General features: G+C 41.1%; 1 long non-coding RNA gene across 1 annotated transcript in view; it reads right to left on the bottom strand.

Annotated features, from left to right (window-relative positions):
• Nucleotides 1-12,258, bottom strand: part of LOC118406855 — a 64,421-nt gene extending 52,163 nt beyond the window's left edge. Inside the window, exon 1 of the long non-coding RNA XR_004830092.1 lies at nt 12,147-12,258. This is a non-coding gene — a long non-coding RNA (uncharacterized LOC118406855). The remainder of the gene's footprint in view (nt 1-12,146) is intronic.
• Between the last annotated feature and the right edge of the window lie 322 nt (nt 12,259-12,580).

Genomic DNA, 12,580 nt, shown 5'->3' with positions numbered 1-12,580 from the left:
GAAGAAAGAAAGATAAAATAGAGAGGGAGAGAGAGAGAGAGATAGATAATTGAATGAATGGATGAATGGATGGATGGATGGATGGATGGATGGATGGATGGATGGATGGATGGATGGATGGATGGATGGATGGATGGATGGATGGATGGATGGATGGATGGATGGATGGATGGATGGATGGATGGATGGATGGATGGATGGATGGATGGATGGATGGATGGATGGATGGATGGATGGATGGATGGATGGATGGATGGATGGGGACTTTGGCCAAGTTAGGATTAAAGCCTAGTAGGAGTTAATTGGCCAAGGAGTGGTACAGTAGATGACAGGCCAATTGAACACTAAGAAAACATGACAGAATAAAATACCCGAGAAAAAACACACAAAACACGTAAAAACAAAAGGGCCATAGCCAAACTTCTGTTGAAGGGTGGAAGGAAAGAAAGATGATTCATACATACATATCAAAATATCAAAATTGCCATTCAGAATTTTGGATAACGTCTTAAGAAGGAAATAGAGAAATAGAGAGAGAGAGATAGACAGACAACAAAAGAGAAAGAGATGGAGAAATCAATTAAGAAGAGAAACTAAGAGGGAGAAGGAGACAGGATAGATGGAAAGAGAGAGAGAAAAAAAGTCTGGTCCCAAAAACTCCACCAAAAACTTTTGATAATAACTTCAAAGCATAGTTCATCCCAGAACAGCGGCCTGCTGGCCGATTTGAGCTTCTCATGAATAAACAAAGGTTCAAACAAACAAACAAACAAACAAACTAAGGAGTTCTACAGTATATCAACATTGCTCTCCCTTTAAAGACAAATTATCACATGAAAAATGTTTCAGGTTGCCCCATTAACTTTCTCATATGCACAGTGTAGTAAGCAGCAAATGGGAGTATACTTTGTAGCAAGCCAAATTCTATACTGTTCAATTGGCGGTTTCCAAGTCCTTCTACTGTAACAGCAACAGTTTCTTTCCCCGGACAGCCAAACTATGGAACTCTCTCTACGACAACTGTTTCCCTCCTGTCTACAACTTATCAGCATTCAAAACAAATGTCCACCGCTATCTCTCTGACAATTATTTACAACTTCTTTAGTCCATTGCCTTGAATGGTCTGATGACCTTGCTCTGAACAATCTTGTTTGAAAATGAAAATAAGGACTCAAAGATTCAGTCTTATTTTTTCCTATCATTAAGAGACAGTAATCTCCTGCATGTAGAGCCAATGTTTTGTAATCTGCAGATAATCAAGTTATAATATAATAGATAAAAAATATCAATCAATGTCAAAATATGGGTCACCTGATTACAAGTCACCACATACACAGATTAGGGGGGATCAATGCTTTATCAGAAGTGCAACCTTTGTTAAACTCTACAAGGAACATTTTAGCATTTTTTAGTCTCCAAGTTACTGAGTTGACTTAGAGTTGACTTGAAGCCATTAAATTGACCAGAATCAAAAATTGAAGCAGGTCATTGTCAGCTGAAGGAGATTACTTGGACACAGTTCCTTTTTTTGTGGTTGGTTGACTTTGAGTGCCCATTGTGCAATCAAACCCTAGATAGTGAAAACATCTACATATAAGAACCACCTGGCCATTGATATGTAGTGAAACCTGTACTAGTGACAACCTCTGCATAAGGACCACCTGGCCATTGATATACAGTCAAACCCCTAGATAGTGAATACATTCTACATAAAAGGCCCACCTAGTACCTGGCCATTGATATGTAGTGAAACCTGTAGTAGTGATGACCTCTGCATAAGGACTACCTGCCAATTTGTCCTGTTTTTGGTGGTTCCTTAGATAGCTTCACTCTATCTAATATCTATTTTCATTCAGTCCGAGGTACTTTCTACTTGTGAAATAATGCTTCCAAATACAATATGCCTGTGTGTGTGTATTGCAAGTCTTTGTATTCAAATGAAGTTGTAAGTAAGTCCCCTTGTGGTTGTAACTGGATCAAAATTGATTGCAAAGAAATGTAAATATTGCGATTCATACCAAAAAAACTGTGCGGTTAAACACATCACACATTTGACACCTATCATACTTCGATGAAGGTTAGACATCCAGGTAATAAGATGCGCCAGAAAGCAGTGACTGTCCCTCAAGCAACTGGGTATGATTTTGGAAACGGTCAGACGTTTCAGACACCATCCGATGTCTTTCATCAATCACACTGGAAAGGTCTGTTGGATAGCAGTTATTATATCCTTGCCATGGATTGATATGCAAAAGATATCTAGTTGGAGAACTGGTTGACCTCTATGATGTTTCACATCTGTCCCTATTACTAGATATGTGACCAAGGCCATTCAGGCACACAGGACAAGCTCAGCTGCAATATACAATGTGCTCTCTACGGGTTTCATAATCGATAGATACATTGCATGTTGATGTAGGTTAGACATTCAGGTAATAAGATACACCAAAAACTAGTTGAACTCAAGCAACTGGATATGGTTTTGGAAACGGTCAGACGTTTCGGATAGCATCCAAATTGTCTTCTGTCTGAATTATCTAGCAATGTTTCCTATTGGACATCTGAAATTGTCTTCATTCTTAGCTAGAGTATAAAAGACCTGTTTTTTCCAGATCACTTCAGTGTCACTGACAAAGGATAGTGGATTCTATCCAAAACGTCTGACCGTTTCCAAAACCATATCCAGTTGCTTGAGTAACTACTTTTTGGTTACAGATACATGGGTGTATAGCTCATGTCTTATTGTACTGTCACAACTGGCGAAGAGGACCACTCGGGGGACAGATCAAATGTGGTCTATGAGGACAGGTGGTCACTATCGTCTAGACTGGAATCTCAATACCTGTGTCATTGGGAAAAATTGGAAAAAGCTATGTTAAGCCTTAAGGACCACCAAAAAGTGGTCGCATACAAGCAGAGGTGGATATTTCAACAGTTTGAATGTATTTTGAAGCAGACAAAATGCTATACTTTGCTACTGAAGATAACATGTTCTATTTCTATTGAAAGAAAATGCCACAAAAATTCCGTTGTTTTTTCTTGGACTTGGACTAAAGAATTTTCTTTCCAATTTTACCCTTCTAGTAGACTGAAGTAGTATCCATTACTTCATAATAGTCTTGCTGAGATCTCTGACACAGGGGTAGGCAGCAGTCGGCTTCACAAAGCAATATGCCAGTTGGGCAGCCTTGGATCTTTGTGTTTGCATTCCTTAGCAAAAACTGATTCATAATGAAATTAAAATAATGTAAAAGTAAAGTGAAAAATCTTACATTCTTTCACACTATCATAGAGGGAATGTAGTTAATTGATTACTTGACATGTTACAGAATCTAAATCAGATAAAGATTTTTCAAAAGAACATAAGTGCTACAGAGCACATTACGATTACATCCCTAAAATTAAGATTATACAAGAACTTAACCACATATAAAAACACTTAACACATCAACGCACCAACACGTTAAACCATCACGATGATAATAATCTGACAATAAATCCGCACCCCACCACACAGATGACTCCCTAGAGCCAGATAAAACCTCTCCTGACCTGTTTTAATGTACAGTACGGAGGTTATAGATAGGCTGTAAGTGGCTCAAGTAGGCCATGCACTGACCCAATGATGAGCCCCATTTATTTTGCCCTTCAGAATTACTATCACTTGGGAACAGACATCTCTGGTGGGTTAATCTCTAATTCAGAGGCAAGGCAAAAAACCCTGCCGTGACCGAAGCACAAGAACAACTAGATAATGCACAAGCAATCTGTCCCAAAACCCCACCTTCAGAAGAGCCATCGCCTACTGTGGACCCAACATCCGGAACAGTCTACCACCAGACATACGCACAGCCCCAACTCTGGCTTCCTTTAAGAGACTCGGAAGACTTAAGAGTAACTGATCATGAAAGGAACGAAATGAGTGGATTCGAAACATATCTCTCGCTATTAGTTGTTTTATATGTGAAATTGTGTATATAGGCTTATAAGACTCATTAGGACTTTAAACTGCATCTCTGTTATATATGTTGTCTGACCCTTGCCCCTTCACTCATGACCTCAATGAAAAGCGGCCTGCAGGCCGATTTGAGCTTTCATGAATACAAAGGTTCAAACAAAACCCCACTGTTATCAAGTACAGTTAGATAGCTGAATAGTGGGGTCATGTGGAGCAATCAGCAGGGTGTTCGATTCATAACCTATAGATTCTGGGTTCGAATCCATTCCTGACCCAATGATGAGGTCCATTTATTTTGCCCTTCAGAATTACTATCACTTGGGAGCTGACATCTTTGGGTTAATCTCTAATAGGACCTTAACACTGAAACCGAATTAGCAGGAATCAAGCAGAACCAGCCAGCCGGAATGAAGTATTTGCAAAATTCGTGCCACATTTGGGGCCATTCAGGTGAGAATTCCAAATGGACCTTATATCCTCTTCACACGAGAAGGAATGAGCCAAAATTTCATCAGAATGAAAATTCTTTTCTATTCCTGGAAATTCGTAGTGTATTCTAGATATTCTCACTTCATTCCAGATATTATTTTGGCCACATTCTGGCAGGATTCTAAGTGGCTTGCTATTTTGGGACCAGACATCTTTGAGTTAATCTCTAATTCTGAGGCCCGGCGGAACACAATGGTACCAAGTACAGTTAGATAGCTGTAACCATCATGCTGGGAGTTAGATGAGGGTTCCTTGCTAGTGCAGTTGAGAGTAGAGGCCCCAATACTGTGATTTGTATACACTACACTGTGTTTCAACCAGCATTGGGGTCTTTTCTGTTGTTTTATAACAAACTACATTCAATTGTATATATATTGGCTTTGTTTCATGAAATTTCACCCTGGTAACACAGGAACTTCAGGGTGTTTCTGAGTCAAGTTAAAGTAGCCCGTACATCTGTGCAGATGCATAGGGACATGGCGCCCATCTCCATTTCTGTAGCCCTTGGGCCACACAGTTGTGCAAGCCATTACAGCAGGTGGCTGGTCCGCTGGTAGTGATGTGTGTTTAACTTCCATGCTCTTCCTCATTAGTGCTGAGTGCTAAGCAGAGAAAGCAGCATGTACCATTTTTAAAGTCTTTGGTATGACTGGCCAGGGATCAAACTCACGACCTACCAAATGCAAGGCGAACACTCTACCCACTCGGCCATTGCACTGGTTTCTGAGGGTTATGTGTGAATTCAAAAATCTGTTGGACGAGGACGCCTAAATGTTCATACCTGTGCTGCTTGCAGTACTGTGACAGAATGCTGGTGGAAATAGGTGACTGGTTGTTTGGTATGGTAGGACCAGCCTGCATAGCAAGTGCATTATGCTGAAGGGTAGTGTAAAAGATTTAAAAAATGACAAAAAAAACCTAAAAAGACAAAACCTAACCTCTGCTTGGAGTAAGCAGATCCCACACCTGCAGGCTGGCCATATCATACAGGTTTTTCCCTTTAACAACTGCCAAAAAATCCTTTAAAAAAAAAGGCAAAACAAACCCGAGACTAACATCTGCTTGGAGTAAGCAGGTCCCACAACAACCTAAACATGCAGTACCTCCCAGAATCACTAGAGGGCACTGTTGTGTACATTGTACTTCCATGGTTGGATCACCTATGGAGCACAGCTAATTTGAGAAGCAATGACCACAAATCATCCACTGCCCATTAGTTTCCCGCCTTTTATCTAACTCTTTACACCGCTGCGCCAATCGGCAAAGCGGTTAGCGAAGCTTGACACTCAATTTTCGCAAAGCATCGGTGACGAATGGACTCTCGGGTAAAATATGGCATTAAACGGCAGCGATGTGTACGCATGTGACACAGGGCCCTGCATTTGGCACAGTTTGTGCATGTCTGTACCATTTGCTACTGAACTTCAGAAATTCCTAAGGAGTGTCAAGACTTTTGTTGCAAGTTGGATTATTGGATCACTGTCAATAACACATATTCCAGTCAATGTCTGTGTGACTTAAATATTCACAACCATAGGTCACAAAAGCACAGGTGTAAAACAACACTCCACCATTTGCTACTGAACTTCAGATATTCCCGAGGAGTGTCAAGACTAGTAAGAGGGTGAATGGTTGGATCAATGTCAACAATTACATACTCCAGTCACATATTTCTTTGTGTGTGCTTGTCTGTGTGAGTAACTTGTATGTGAGTATCTACATCCATAGGTGACAAAATCACAGGTGTCGAAACACTCGACCACCATTTGCTACCTGAACTTCAGAAATTCCTAAGGAGTGTCAAGACTAGTAAGAGGGTGAATGGTTGGATCAATGTCAACAATACAGATTCCAGTCACACGTTACAGAGCCCCGGCAGGTTCAACCGATTATAAGACGAAATTGAAAGTTAAAGACTTAAGACAGAGAAAGTGTTCCGGCATACTAGCAGTGTCCTTTGGATCCTTACACCATTCCAGGCAAGAGATCTTCTGAATACAAAAATTACAAAACTGTTATACTTTTAGGTAGAGACCTAGGTGAAACTATTTATGCTTACACTGAGTTAGTGTGTTTTTGTCTATATATGTGTGTAAGTGTGCGAGTGTGTCTGTGTGTGTTTGTGTGTCTTTGTGTGTGTGTGACCGTGTGTGTGTGAACATGTGTGTGTGTGCGTCTGTCTGTGTGCATGCGTGCATACATGTGTTTGTGTCTGTGTGTGTTTATGTGTGTACGTGTGTGTTTACTGTGTGTACATGTGTGTGTGTGAGTGTGCGTGCGTGTGCATGCGTGTGTGTGAGTGTGCGTGCGTGTGTGTGTGTCTGTGTGTGAACATGTGTCTGTGCGTGTGCGTGTCTGTGTGTGCATGCGTGCATGCGTGTGTACATGTGTTTGTGTGCGTGTGCGTGTGTTTACGTGTGTGTGTGTGTGTGTGCATGCAGCATGTGCATGCAGCATGTGCTAGAATACTGCTTAGCTCATGACCATTTATAACCTTAACTGACATTTTACAGTCACAATATGGCAAGAGGACAAGATTATAAAGGCTTAAGAAAAAGACTTGACTCTCACTGAAACTGTGTGTATCAATGTACCAAGATTTTCTTTTAAAATGTTTTTTAAAAATGTCAAATTTTTAAGTTAAGTTAAAGTTAAGCAAACTTTTGAAAAAAAATCCAAGCACCCACAGCTTTGCTGCGGCCTTCCATGTAGAGCACATTACTATGGTACTGCTGTTACATGTGGCTTCGGGATCTCTTCTGCCAACTTGTAATACACTGATGAATATACTGCTGTCGCTTTCTGTCACCACGCACATCTGTCTTGTCACCCTTCTAGATCCTCTGTCGCTTTGTCTTCCCTCTGCCGTTTTGTCATTGTCACTTGGTTCCCGCTATCTCACTTAACAAAACTTTCTTGCTAGTTCCCTCCGTGAATAGTTTTATCACTTAATAAAGAGACTCTTTTTACACAACCATTGCAGCTTTATTCTCACCAATGTTTCGGTGATAATTTGTCACCTTCTTCAGGGCAATTCTGACTGGTTCACATTGTACTGCAGGACAGGTGTCGCTGCTCACAGTTAAGATGTGGTCACAAAATGTAAGGTATTCATATACATGTATTTACAGACAGCTTTATGCAAAATATTTCCGGTCTCAAACGCAATGGAGCGTAAACCATCCCTAACAGTTGTCAATTAACAATTTTTTCTACTTCTGAAGAATACTGTCCCACATGTGACACTCCCACAGTTTCTTGTCTGGAGTCTACACACAAAGCTTTTTTGTAAAGAGCTGTTAACTATTCCAACAACAAATGGCTTCAGATTTCATAATGAAGACAACTTTTTTTTTTGTCAAACTTTTTTCTTTCACACGCTCGCATCAGTTTTGGGGCTCTCGGAGGATGTCATCCATATAATCAAATCAACATGGCCTAACCCAAATGTAATATCAAGAGCAGAAGCCAGCAGGAACAGTACTAGTGTATGCGGCAAGAGAACAGCGAATGTAAATGGCACCAGTCTACCCTGGCGTCTGGGAGTCTACATCATCAATGCAATAATTGGTTCCTGCAGTCTGCGCCCTAAGTGGGTAACAAAAGAAAAGGAGATCTTCGGAGATAACTTAATATATTAATGAGCCATAAGATTGGTTTTACATAGATCTATTTCAATAGAATGAGGTCTTGGCAGTGATTGTATTGGTATTATCCTACTTTCTTCCTGCTCGATCACTGCGTGTACAATATGTGAATCTACACTGTGTAGGAAAGTCACATTTGCCAGCAAATGCAGTATATCTCCTACATTTCTTTTTCAAAAGTGTCGTCTGTGTGGCCAAATTATTCTGTGAATGTGCGTATGGCCACAGTAATACAATTTGTTGGCTCTCGGATCTGAAAAAAACCTGGGAGATTATTGTGAAAAGAGAATAACGGACTGAGCTATGGCTTTCCCTCATACGAGGAACTTCTACATTATAGCGTCTGTCTCCCGTCACAACCAGTACAAGAGTTAAACTATTCAGTGCTCATGAGTTTAACTGGATCAATATTATAACTTTCACCCTTTGCAGAAGACAGAATACACCAGAACAGTCAAGATTCACAGGTTGGTATGCGTCTGTCTCGGAAGACAATGGTAGGCAGACGGGTTTAAGGCGACCCGTCTGCCTGGCCTGCACTTGGGTTTTAAAGGTGAAGGAGGGATGTGCCCGTCCTTCTCCACCCTCTCGTCCACTGGCGCACTAGTCCTATGGGGGCAACTGTATGCAACGTGTGAGACGGCCCCGGCAGATGCAGGTTTGTTGTTTGGAGTTTCCGTCTCCTAGGAGGACTTCCGACCAAGGATGCAAGGGGTTCCTCCTACCCCTGACACATGTGTCATGGCGGGTGCGTCATGCCCGAACATGCCCCTATGGCCAAGATAGATTCACAGGAAGAGGCATATAATTCCCTTCTATATACAATAAATGTTTTCTCCACCCCATCCTGACAGCACCTGATAATACATAAAGGTGAACCCTCTGGCCTGTGTCTGCCCTCACAAATACTTCTGACTCACCCCAGTAACTCCCCAATACAACTTTAATAAGACCAAACCATCTACACTGCCGGAAATGGCAGAACAAAATGGCCGCCTAATGGTTCCAAATGCATCTGAAATACAGGGTCTTTGACCAGACTTTGACCTTGCAAGGTCATTCTGTAATGTTCTGACTTTTCAATAAAGTGGTAACGAGATTTTGCATTGCTGGAATGGTTATAATTATTGTAGCGACAAATTCTGTTCTCTAAAGCCTTTCACTAGTGATATGACCTTCAGCCTCAAGGTTATTCTGGGTTCATGGAAGGGTTGTACACTATTCTGCTGGAGAATTTATTCTCATGCATCAGCATCTTGTTTTAACGATGAAGGAAGCAGAGACAATAAATGATAGCAACTGGACAAGATGGAAAATGAGGGCTTGGAGATATAAATTCACTACATGACTCTGATTGATATTATTGTATCAAGCCAGGACAATCATTCCTTGGTCCTCAGACATACATTTGTTCAAAGGAAAGTCTGTGCCTTAGTACATACAGTTCAGTTTGTAAATCCATGAAGTACGAGCAAATTTTTTTCCCAAGAACTTGAAGAGTACAACAAGATGAAAACAAGGGAAAACTTGACTATGACTTCAAATACAGTAAAAGCCAGTTAATTGCACAACGGATAATTGCACACGTCTGTTAATTGCACGAAATCCAAAAATCCTGTGGCGGTGCGGTCCAGCTTAATAACTTCACTTTGTTGCACCACTCGGATAATTGCACCTACAGTAAGTTACGTGATATATTCGTTACAGCACAGAATCTCCTTACAACTAGCAATGAACACCCACACAGGCACACACCAAATCTGCATTCCCTACACCAACCTCCTATTTAAGCGCATTACAGCAGTACAATCCAGGATTCCCCACCTAACCAAGAAGAGTAGATGGTGAAAACTGAAGGAAAACTTGCCATGACTGCATGTATTAATTCACTCCTGGAAAATGTGTTGGACTATCATCTTCATCATCATCCTTTTGATCATCATCATCCTCTATGATGTGCAGCAAGTGAAGTTTGACTTCCAGTATACAGTGCAGCACACTGTAAATGCAGAAACTTTTGCTGTCGGTTAAAGTTTGCAGTTTTCACGGTGGCCTCTTCACCGCAATCTTAAAACCACCACAAACATTTTTCCATGGCAGTACTAGTAAGAGACTACAGTGAATGGTGCTACCGCAAACTTAAAACCACCGCAAAAAGTCCCTTTTCCGGTTACCACTCACACTCACTCAATATCCGGTGAAATTTAATCCCCATGAACTTTAATGCATAACAGTATTTTTGTCTCATGTCTGACATGTAACACATTGTAAGCACAGAATGTCCTTACAACAGCAATGAACCCCTCCACACACAATCTGCATTCCCTACACCAACCTCTGATTAAGCGAATCAAAGCAGGAAGCTCCGGGATTTCTCACCTAACCCAGAACCTGAAAAGCACCAGGCAAACACTGAGGGAGAACTTGACTTTGACTCCATGTATTCACTCCTGGAAAATGTGTTGGACTTCGACAACACGATTCTTCTGTTAGACTTTATTTTCATGCTGATTAAATACCATCATCTTCATCATCATTTGTCATCCTCTATGATATGCAGAAAGTGAAGTTTGAATTCCAGTATACAGTTCAGCATACTGTAAATGCAGAAACTTTTGCTGTCGCTTAATGTTTGCACGGTGGCCGCTTCACCGCAATCTTAAAACCACCGCAAACATTTTTCAATGGCAGTACTAGTAAGAGACTACAGTGAATGGTGCTACCGCAAACTTAAAACCACCGCAAAAAGTCCCTTTTCCCGCTACCACTCACACTCACTCAATATCCGGTGAAATTTAATCCCCATGAACTTTAATGCATTAATTACGGTATTTTTTTCTCATGTCTGACATTGTAAGCACAGAATGTCCTTACAACTATGAACACCCCCCCACACAATCTGCATTCCCTTCACCAACCTCTGATTAAGCGAATCAAAAAAGGAAGCTCTGGGATTTCTCACCTAACCCAGAACCTGAAGAGCACCAGGCGACAACTGAGGGAGAACTTGACTTTGACTGCATTGTATTAATTAACTCCTTGAAAATGTGTTGGACTTCGACAACACAATTCTTCTGTTAGACTTTATTTTTATGCTGATTAAATACCATCATCTTCATCAGCATTTCTCATCCTCTGTGATGTGCAGCAAGTGAAGTTTGACTTCCAGTATACAGTTTAGCAAATTTTTCTCTTATATCTGACTTGTTGGTATGATGTTACACATTGTATACTTACACGAGCATGGAATCTCCTTACAACTATGAACAACCCCAACACAATCTGCATTCCCTACACCAACCTCTGATTAAGCAGAATCAAAGCAGGAAGCTCCGGGATTTCTCACCTAACCCAGAACCTGACAGGTTCAACTTCACCCAGCTTTTCCCAAATGCCCACACAGAAGCACCTGCCTTATCAGGTCTGGTGACTAAGGCACCAAACGGATTACTTTTATGCAAATGAGCCGGCGGTTACCAGTTCTGCTTGCTAATCATGACCTTAGCTCCAATAGCGATGTTCTCGCCAGGCCTTTTCCTATGCTGTGATTTAAATCCCCTATGCTGTGATTTGGGCTCCTATGTTGTATTTCCATAAGCAAATTGGACTTTTCTGGTGTACTGTAATAAAGATACTAAAAACAGAGTGTGAGTATGAGTTAATGAGTGGATGGGTGAGAGGGTTAGAGGGTCAATGCCTAAAGGAATAAAAAAATGAAAGTGGGGAAAATAGATGGAAGAAAGCAGGAATGTCAAATGGATGGATGGACGGATGGATGGATGGATGGACGGATGGATGGATGGATGGATGGACGGATGGGCGGATGGACGGACGGACGGTTGGACGGATGGATGGATGGATGGTGGATGGATGGATGGATGGATGGATGGATGGATGGATGATCATCAATGGGTGTTCAGGATAAACACCTTTATTAATTTACCCTACACAGTTACATTTGCCTGAAAGAATCACAGAAAGATAAAACATAGATCACTTTCTAAACTGCAGTTTACTGTATAATTTTGCACATTTTTTAATAAAACAGTTACCTTGTGAACAATCTGAGATCTTCAGGTAGATTCCTGTTGAAGTTACCAGTCCAAAGTTGATCTTCCAGAGTTGTAGTGTACGTAGACTACAGTCCTTCTTTCCCTCAGTTCTGTACTGAAAACAGTAACAAAGAAGTCAGAGATGGCAGATTTCACCCTCTTGCCTTGTCTTTTCTTTAGCGCTGACAATATCCAACAGCAGCACTCATAGAGGATGGAGAAGATGGCAAATGCAATGGGATGTACGCCCCCTCCCACCCTTGAATAGAGATTTTTGCCACATCTTAATAACAATTTACAGTAAACTTTGAGTAAATATGTCAAGTAAAGACTATAGACTCAATGGTAGACAAGTGCAACTTTCGGTAAACTTTAACACAGCAACTTTCACGACGGAACGACGAGAAAACAAGTCAGAATGTGAAGTTATCAAC

Source organism: Branchiostoma floridae, chromosome 19, assembly GCF_000003815.2.
Source record: "Branchiostoma floridae strain S238N-H82 chromosome 19, Bfl_VNyyK, whole genome shotgun sequence".
NCBI classification, from domain to species: domain Eukaryota; kingdom Metazoa; phylum Chordata; class Leptocardii; order Amphioxiformes; family Branchiostomatidae; genus Branchiostoma; species Branchiostoma floridae.
This window is presented reverse-complemented; position numbering and strand designations above follow the sequence as displayed.